This window comes from Sinohyriopsis cumingii, chromosome 12, assembly GCF_028554795.1.
Source record: "Sinohyriopsis cumingii isolate HCF-2022 chromosome 12, ASM2855479v2, whole genome shotgun sequence".
NCBI lineage: Eukaryota > Metazoa > Mollusca > Bivalvia > Unionida > Unionidae > Sinohyriopsis > Sinohyriopsis cumingii.
The window spans coordinates 82,625,081-82,634,434 of NC_142972.1; positions in this window are offsets into that span (position 1 = coordinate 82,625,081).

Below are 9,354 nucleotides of genomic sequence, written 5' to 3' on the forward strand. Positions count from 1 at the left end.
ATATATATATATATATATATATATATATATATATATATATATATATATATATATATATATATATATATATATATATATATGATGTGTAAACATTCTTATCAATCATTCTCTCTTGCAATCTTGTCTTACGTAACTACAAGGTTTCAAAAGATATAATTAAATTTTCTTATGATTGGTCTACCATATTATATTGGATATATTATCATACTTTTTACAACTTTTGGCAAACGGATCAAACCTAACTCCAATCTTACAAAACTTGCACGTATTAAAAGGTAGAAAGTCATGGCTGACAGATCGCAAAATTAGAAATGCATCAAATACTACAAGTTTCTTTTAAGAGCCTATCTTTCAAAGACAACTCTAAAGAGTTTTGTCAAGATCGCAAGTTGTGCTTGCCTATTAATTTTCCATCATAAGATAATCAATAAGACCTAGAGGAGTTGCAAAAATATTGTTTCACCGATTGTTTCTTAAGTCTTCTGAATCCGACACGTATCCATATATTTCATATCAAATAGGAACATACATTATTTGCAATATTCAATGCAAATATTTAGAGAAAAAAAAAAACTCACGGAAATTGGTTTTTGTTTTCTTCTTGCTTTTCTTGTTCAGAACACGGCACTTTTAACATATGTTTGTTGACAGCATGCCGAATAAATTGGAACAAACTGCCTTTCCCCAAGGACGCAACAAGGCTACCGACCTGGGATGACTTGGACTAGTTTCAAACCCGATGGCCTTTTACTGCAAGGCCGACGTTCGATTAACTGACAAGCTTGACTTTAAGGAATTGACATTCTGATCATGCTAAAGAATCCAAAAGCCGTGCGAACTGGTTGTATTTCAACATTTGCATTAAAAGCGTGGAGAAATAGTATTCACTTGCCTCAGTGCTATCTGTTGCTGTTGTTTTGTAATTTAACACCATTTTTCACCGCAGTCTATATTTATAGCGGCCAGTATAACCGGTGGAGGGAGAACCCGGGAAAACCCCGGTACGAACCACCGACACACGGAAAGCAACTGGCAAGCTTTCTCACACATCTACATTGGCCTAGCCCGAACTAGATCCCACGTGGATAGAGGTGAGTTAGCAGTGATATGTAAAGCCGAGCGCTTTGACCACTCTTTCACCTGGGAACCCCAATGCAAATTTTTACGTTCTTCATATATATATAAATATATATATATATATATATATATATATATATATATATATATATATATATATATATATATATATATATATATATATATATATACTTTAACATTTTACTGGAATGAATGTTTTTTTCACGCATGTATTTAAAAGCTAAACATAAGCCGACCGACCCTGTGTACGTGTAATCCCTTGGTTTCATGCTATAATCTATTAGCACATCAAAATGCAGCCATATACACAAATTTCTCGATAATTAATTCGGCGTAACTTTACAGAATCATAGTCTAGAGGTTTATTCTTGAAAGGAAATTGTTAATTATTATTAAAGACATACCAAGATACCATATACAATTTCAGTTAGGGCCCCTAGCGGCCGAATGGTCTAAAGCGCCCACCATTCTGGATCGCTACCATTTCACCCCGATCTGCGTGGGTTCGAGTTTCAAGCTCGGCTAACGTGGGTACGTGAGAAAGCTTGCCAGTAGCTTCTCGTGGGTTGGTGGTTCATACCGGGGTTTTCCAGAGTCCTTCCTCCACCAGTGATACAGGCTGCCGTGTATAGCCTATCTTGTGGTAAACAAATGGAATTATACCCTACAACAACAACAACATTTTCAGTTGGATGTTGCTCCCTTGCATTGTTCAGTAGAACTAGACGTTTACCGTTATGACAAGTCACTACACTTGGATTCTTAATGAATGAGAAAATGATATACAATCATGATAAAATCTAAAAGGCAAACTTTAACTAGTTCAAAAGAAAATTGAGTGAATAATGGTTGTTCCACTTCAAAATAATATTTATTTGAAATGATAGCACATATGTAAGATAATTTAGTTTATTTCTTTTGCAAATATAGCTATGTGAGTTAAGATCTTTTTCTACACTGTAAAACCTTCAAGAAAATTATAATTATACTGCGCAAGCTATATGATACCGGAAATGGGACGAACACAAGTTGCAGAAACTTTGATGAAAGCTTGACTGTGTAGTAATATTCATTTTTGACAATGTATTGAACTGTTCAATTACATACACAGAAATATAGAGAAAGCTAACCTGAAGCTTTCATCATTACGCTAAAAATGTTAGCAATCCTTTTTTGTCTTGTGGTGTTCATGAGTCAGGCGATTCATGGATAATATTATTTATTTATCGTGTGAAGTGCATGCCCAGCCATGTAACAGCACCATCATCAGCAAGGTGCAGAGTCTGCAGTCCAGCGGGGAACTTTGTCAGTCGGAAGTTGTTCAGAATGTGTGACATGGTCTGCAGAGCTCCACAGCTACAGGAAGAGTAAGTGACCTGGCCCCATCGTACCGGGTTGACTGCACAATTTCCCCTGTCCTGTCCATGAACGGAAATGGATCATAGATAGCGATTTACCCATAAGGCTTTGTGATTTGCTGGTCCTACAAAAAATACGATTCTTTCTTATTATAATATCCCATCCCTCATCAATCTGCAATGCAAATCCTACTAAACAAACCAAATCTAGGAATTATAAACAGCTATCGTTATGATCTAATGCAGTATCACTTCACTACAAATGTGTCAGACATAGAGTTCTACAATGGAAAAGAGCATTTGTTATCATTATTTTATCACTCTTCGTTTTGCTACTATGTAATTTGTTGCGCTCAGAATTATAGGCCTTCTGTTTGAAAATGTCCCTGTATCTGCTTCAGATCTCAGGACGAACCACATCATACACTGTTGACTCATTTGATGAGTCTTTGCAAAAATAATATCAGTTCAGTAGTCAATATATTTGTTGATATAATCAAATCTGGGTAAAAAATTAAGATTTGTGCTGATGTTGTGGATCAGTTTCGTTTATGATTATGTATCAGGAATAAATTATATTGTTTCTACAAGTCTTTGGGCCTGGCTCAGGAATGAAGATTATGTGCATGGATGGAAATAAACATAGATACATTGAAGGAGCAATTGCAGGGCCACATTACCTGATGATCAAAAGAAACAATTTAGAAACACATAAGATATATACCATTTACTATAGATTTAAAAATAAAACGGTATTATTTCTAGCATCACCAGCTTAAATATTCGTATAAACACTTCGATGCAGATTGACATTACCAAAACGAACTATTACGGTTTCCAATTATAAGACTGGCTACTACTACGACATTCTGTGATTGTCAAATGCGACAATAGCTATGTGCTTCTAAAACACTCGATATTATCGTTGGCACAAAAAAGCAGTGACAGGTCTGCAAGTTTAGCTGTGCATCTATACCAAGACCCTCTGATCTTTAGTTCTTCGTATATAAGTACGTAATCCTCCCATTTATGCAGTACATGTGCAAATATGAATAAACAAATACCACTATCATTTGAACATTACGACACGCGCTTTAAGTCATTACAAACAGCTGGACAGTGAAAATATGTTAACGTTGTGACCCTCTTCAGCGAAAGCGGGAATCGACAGTAGGCAACCTTGACATATGAGACAAACAAAAGACTTTCTGCCTCTAACAGTTTTTATCAGTTTATATATCTATATATCTATATGTCTGTCTGTATGTCTGTATGTATGTCTTTCTGTCTGTCTATCTATCTATCTATATATATCTATCTGTTTATCTATCTAGCTATTTCTCTATCTATTTCTCTATTTCGTTATCTATCTATCTGTCTATCTATCTATCTACCTACCTACCTATCTATCTATCTATCTATCTATCTATCTATCTATCTATCTATCTATCTGTCTATCTATCTATCTATCTATCTATCTATCTATCTATCTATCAATCTATCTACACGTGACTATTATTTAGTATTTAGCGGACCAAAATAGTTGTCACTGAGTGTTCGAGTAACGTCCGAAACTTACAAATATTTCGAGGTTTCATTAAGTTGTATCATATTTATTGACTGCGTTAACCACAAGGAACGATAGCAACAGCAACAACAACATCACTTATAATTTAAAATAATTTTGTCGCACGGCAATGTTTTTGAGATATGTAATAAAACAATGTTTAGTGAAGTAAGAGCATGATTCTTGAAAACATAATCCAGCATCTTCGTCTGGATTATGTCATTTAAGTATTGCATACGGTTTTGGTAGTTTGTAATGCGAAATATTCAAAGATCTGTCGGATTCGCCACTCGTGAAAATATTGAGTTTTTCATCCACTCGATGAAATATATCCGTTATTCACTCGTTTCAAGCAAATATCCTCTATATATTATATTGAGAATTATTTTAGAAATGCACTTTCATTTTTAAAGAATAAATATATATACGAGTGGTTGGATGCTACACAGTGAGGTAATCTAAGCTTCGATTATTTGGTATCTGATCAAGAAACAGTTTTCTTTTCCACGTAAATACCGGATATGTTTCATTTTGTGTGCAAAACGTTATATATTTTTACTCCTGGATTCGCCACTCGTTAAAATATACATATAAAAAAATGTTCTATTTTTTTGTTTTTGTTTTAACACATGATGAGATATATCTGGTATTAAAGTAAGAAGAAAAAATATCCGGTATATATTATTGCAGTTTTATCACTCTTAAGAAACTACTGCTTAATTACAGGAATTAATGTTAAATTCTATAGCTTTTTACTTGTTCGTATGTGATAAATAACAAATAATTCTTGAATTGCAATAGTTACTTCAACTGAACTAGCTATTGAACATTATTCTTGCATATTATTTACAGTTTCCCTGTCGAATTTTTCCCGTTATAATTAACCGTTGTTGAAATTAATAGACTGGCATTGGGGGGGGGGGGGTTCTATTTGAAATTTCCCATTAGTATAACGAAGCCTTCGTTGACGGTTGTTAATACCATCGATTTGTAACAAGCAATTTTAGTCATATAATTGTCGAGCGAAGAAGATGCTGATTAAGAGTGCAGCAAGTCACCGAGTACCATGCACTGAATCTGTCAGGTCTTTTTTTAAATTTATTTCTTTCTTTTACTCGATATTGAACAGGCAATCTACCTAACCCACACTATTGGGTTACCTGCTTCTGATGCCTTCTCTGCAAGCAAAACCTTCCCAAACAGAAAACCGTAATTAAATCAGGAATTGTAGTCAGTAGAGTCCTTTTAATTCGATAGGTGGCATCACGGAACAAAACTGTTCAACAGTACTCCCGGTTTACTTCCTGCTTTACAAAGACACAAAGAATCGAAAGTTGCTTCATCTTATTTTAGAATGTCTCAATCTTACAAATCATGGACGCTTTGGTTTCTCGGAAAGGAGTTTTAGAAAAAGAAAATCCAAATTATATGTGCAAATACTAAGCATAATTGTTGTCAATCATTGAAAAATTACATTTTGATATATGCATAAAATAGGATACACATAGTTTCACACTATTACCTTTGTTTCTTTTATTCATTTGAACATATGCATTTCCCTTAACACATACAATCCACATCACTCTGAACGATTCGTTGTGCAGAATTCTTAAAATATTTAGTAGTCGGGGAAATTTATTTCGATATATGTACCAGTACTTATCTAACATGGGTAACATTTCAGCTAATAAGTAATGCAAAAAGGACATTTTGACTAATGCCTCCACATCTATTAAACGTGCCCGAAAAAGATGCCCGGGGTTGGGGGAGAATTGTTGGAAATCTGAACGATGGTAAAAAAAAAACAATACTCTTGAATACTAAATACATATTTGTTCTAATCCTCCCTCCTCCACCCCGATTTTTCCTTAACTAGTCATCTCTCATCATGTATAATTATGTATACATGTCTTTATATTTCATTTCCGTTGATATATTGAATGAAGGTGTAATTTAGTATGAGTGACTAATGATTATGGGGAACTGTCTCTCCTTAATGAATTTATTGCCCGAAGGAGCCATTAATTGGACAGTACAGTTCTCACAAATAAACTTAACATTTCTGCACAGGTAATAAATTGTCATTACTACAAAAGTAAGAGTAGTTGTCATTTCCACAGAGGTAAGTATAACTGTCGTGACCAAAGAGGTAAGTATAACTGTCGTTACCACATAGGTAAGTATAACTGTCGTTACCACAGAGGTAAGTATAACTGTCGTTACCACATAGGAAATTATAACTGTCCTTACCAAAAAGGTAAGTATAACTGTCGTTACCACATAGGTAAGTATAACTGTCGTTACCACAGAGGTAAGTATAACTGTCGTTACCACAAAGGTAAGTATAACTGTCGTTTCTACAAAGGTAAGTATAAATGTTGTTACCACAAAGGGAAGTAGAGCTGTCGTTACCACAGAGGTAAGTATACCTGTCGTTAGGGGCCATCCATTTAGTACGTTTGCAAAAATCTGGCAAAGCTTGACCCTTCTCCCCCTTGCTGTACACTCTCCACCTGCTTATGTACTCTTGAAACCTATCCCCCCCCCCAATTCTAAAGAACGGTCTATATTTAATCCAAGCAGAAACCATAAAGGATTAATACTATTAACGTGTTTAATAAAACAGATAGTCCACCGACGTTGAATGTCTGGCTGCTACAAAGAAATAAGTTGCGTAACTTTAAACAGTTTGTCTAGTGTCCGCTAAAATTCAAACGCCGACTTAACCCAGTCGAACAGGTTACATATTAGACAAATTATTATCGAGGTCCCCCCTTCCTATGCGTACGTACATTATCAGAAGACCCCCTCTATACGCAAGCGTATGCATTAAGGTTATTCCCATCCCACTCCATGTGTACGTACTAAATATACGGCCACTTACCACAAAAGTAAGTATAACTGTCGTTTCCACAAATTTAAGTATAGTTGTTATTAACAAAAAGTTAAGTATATTTTTTATATTATCACGAAGGTAAGCGTATTTGTCATTATCATGATGGTAAGTATATTTGTCATTATCATAAATGTCAGTATATTTGTCATTATCATAAATGTTAGTATATTTGGCAGTATCATAAATGTTAGTATATTTGGCAGTATCATAAATGTTAGTATATTTGGCAGTATCATAAATGTTAGTATATTTGGCAGTATCACAAAGGTAAGTATACTTGTGTAGATATTTACACATTATAATATTTGCAAAATTTACCCAATGATGTTTCTGTTTTTGAAGTATTCATGTAAAAGCAATCGCTAGAAGCATGGCGTAACATTACCATGATGCTCTTATTGGCTTTAAAAGTATATATTTATGTTATGTAATAAAAAAATTAAACGATGCTGATATGGACCATCCACCAATACAACTATTTTATATGATTTCAGTTTATGAAAATTAGCATTACTGCATATTTTTAAAAATAAATTGGTATTTTTAATTGTTTCCTAATACTGCCACTTTTTAAGATCGACCATACACTATCCAGTCGAAGTCTTTAACAAAATATTTGATAGTGTTACGATTATATTTTCACAAGCTAAGTAACATAGAACCAAAGCCAACAAGTTTTGTACAACTCATGAAACAGTTTAATTATCAAAGATATAAATAAAAATATGATAGGACTTGCAGTATTATGCAAAATATCCAAACAAGTCCTTATAAAGGTCTCTGAAAGTCATAAATAAAATAAATTTCCAAACCGGAAATGTACTGATCCTCCGAGAACCGTGACGTTGTCAAGATGGCTTTGTCCCGAATTCCTTCAAATAATTTATAACAGTTCCAGAATAATAATATAGTCAAAATAATGAGCACCTTCTATTTCCACTGAACAGTCAAAACCAATGTTTTCCTCTCGAACAATACCTAAGTAAAACGCCAAATAAAAACACGTTACTAGACCTACGACTGTAACACAGTAAGTGTGAATGACTCCAAAATTAGGGAATGAAATCGATTGCTTAATTCTCTCTTTATATGCACCGCATATTGCGACTGTATTTCGCAATAGACCCCAAGTGACAGAATACACTACTCTTTTTGAATCGATTTGACCTATTTATAAGACCCATCCCAACCAAAGGGAAGTTACAGAATTATTCTAGAAACTTTGAAACCCCATCAGCCACTGAGAGATTAGGCCTAAGGCACCATGTAAGTCTTATTATTATGATTATTATTAATAATTGTCAATACATACGAACAAATCTATTTATAGAGAGCTTGCAATCTTATGATATTAATAGATTCAAGTCACATAGGCAAAACGATATAAAGATATTCTGTACACATTGCAGCCATAAATGAAAATTAAAAAAATAAGATAAAATCATGTACCAGGATTTACAAAATCATCTATATACATTACAACAGATTGATTAATGTGTAATTTGAGTGGTCTTCATAGCTAGTCAGTATTTCATCTAGCACCTTGCAACCTGTTTATTGTCATCGGTGCTTTGCAAATCAAAACACACACTCATATATATATATATATATATATATATATATATATATATATATATATATATATATATATATATATATATATATATATATATATATATATTACTATCAAACAGGTTAGAGAATCTACGGAGATTCGAACTCAGGTCCGCGGTTAAACGGCACCCATCGCCTTGCCTGCACACCAGAGCCCATATTCCCTCACGACTAAGCACACATCACCAAAACATGATGTTAATCAGTGTTATATGCACTCTTGTGTAGCAGACACACTTGCATCACGACCTGGTAATTAATTTCATGTATCTACACAGTCATTCCTGATTCCTATGAAAGAAATCAAGGTAAATAATTAATTATAGAGAATTATAAATAAACACCAGACGGAATGGATATATATATTCATATATATATATATATATATATATATATATATATATATATATATATATATATATATATATATATATATATATATATATATATATATAAACTCGTGTTGGAAAAGGAGCAGCATGACTCTTAGTTAAATAGTCTTAACAGTTTAAGAAGAATGAGTGACCGATAGCAAACAAATATTCTTCTAATTATGATGCCTACTTCAACATTAAATACACATATCTCAAGTATGACCACGAAGTAAGACAGTCGAAAATGCCATGCAACAAAGTGAGGTATCTTCGTTACATCGATTATAAATAACACTTCCCAGAAATGCCACATAATATGCCAATAAATCAACGAGAGTGGGAACAGAAACCCCTTAACATAATCTTAAAGTTTCAATTGCGTGCCTGAAGCCAATTTACAGCTACCGAATCTACTGTTTTCGGGGTAACACGGAACAAGTTTAAGAC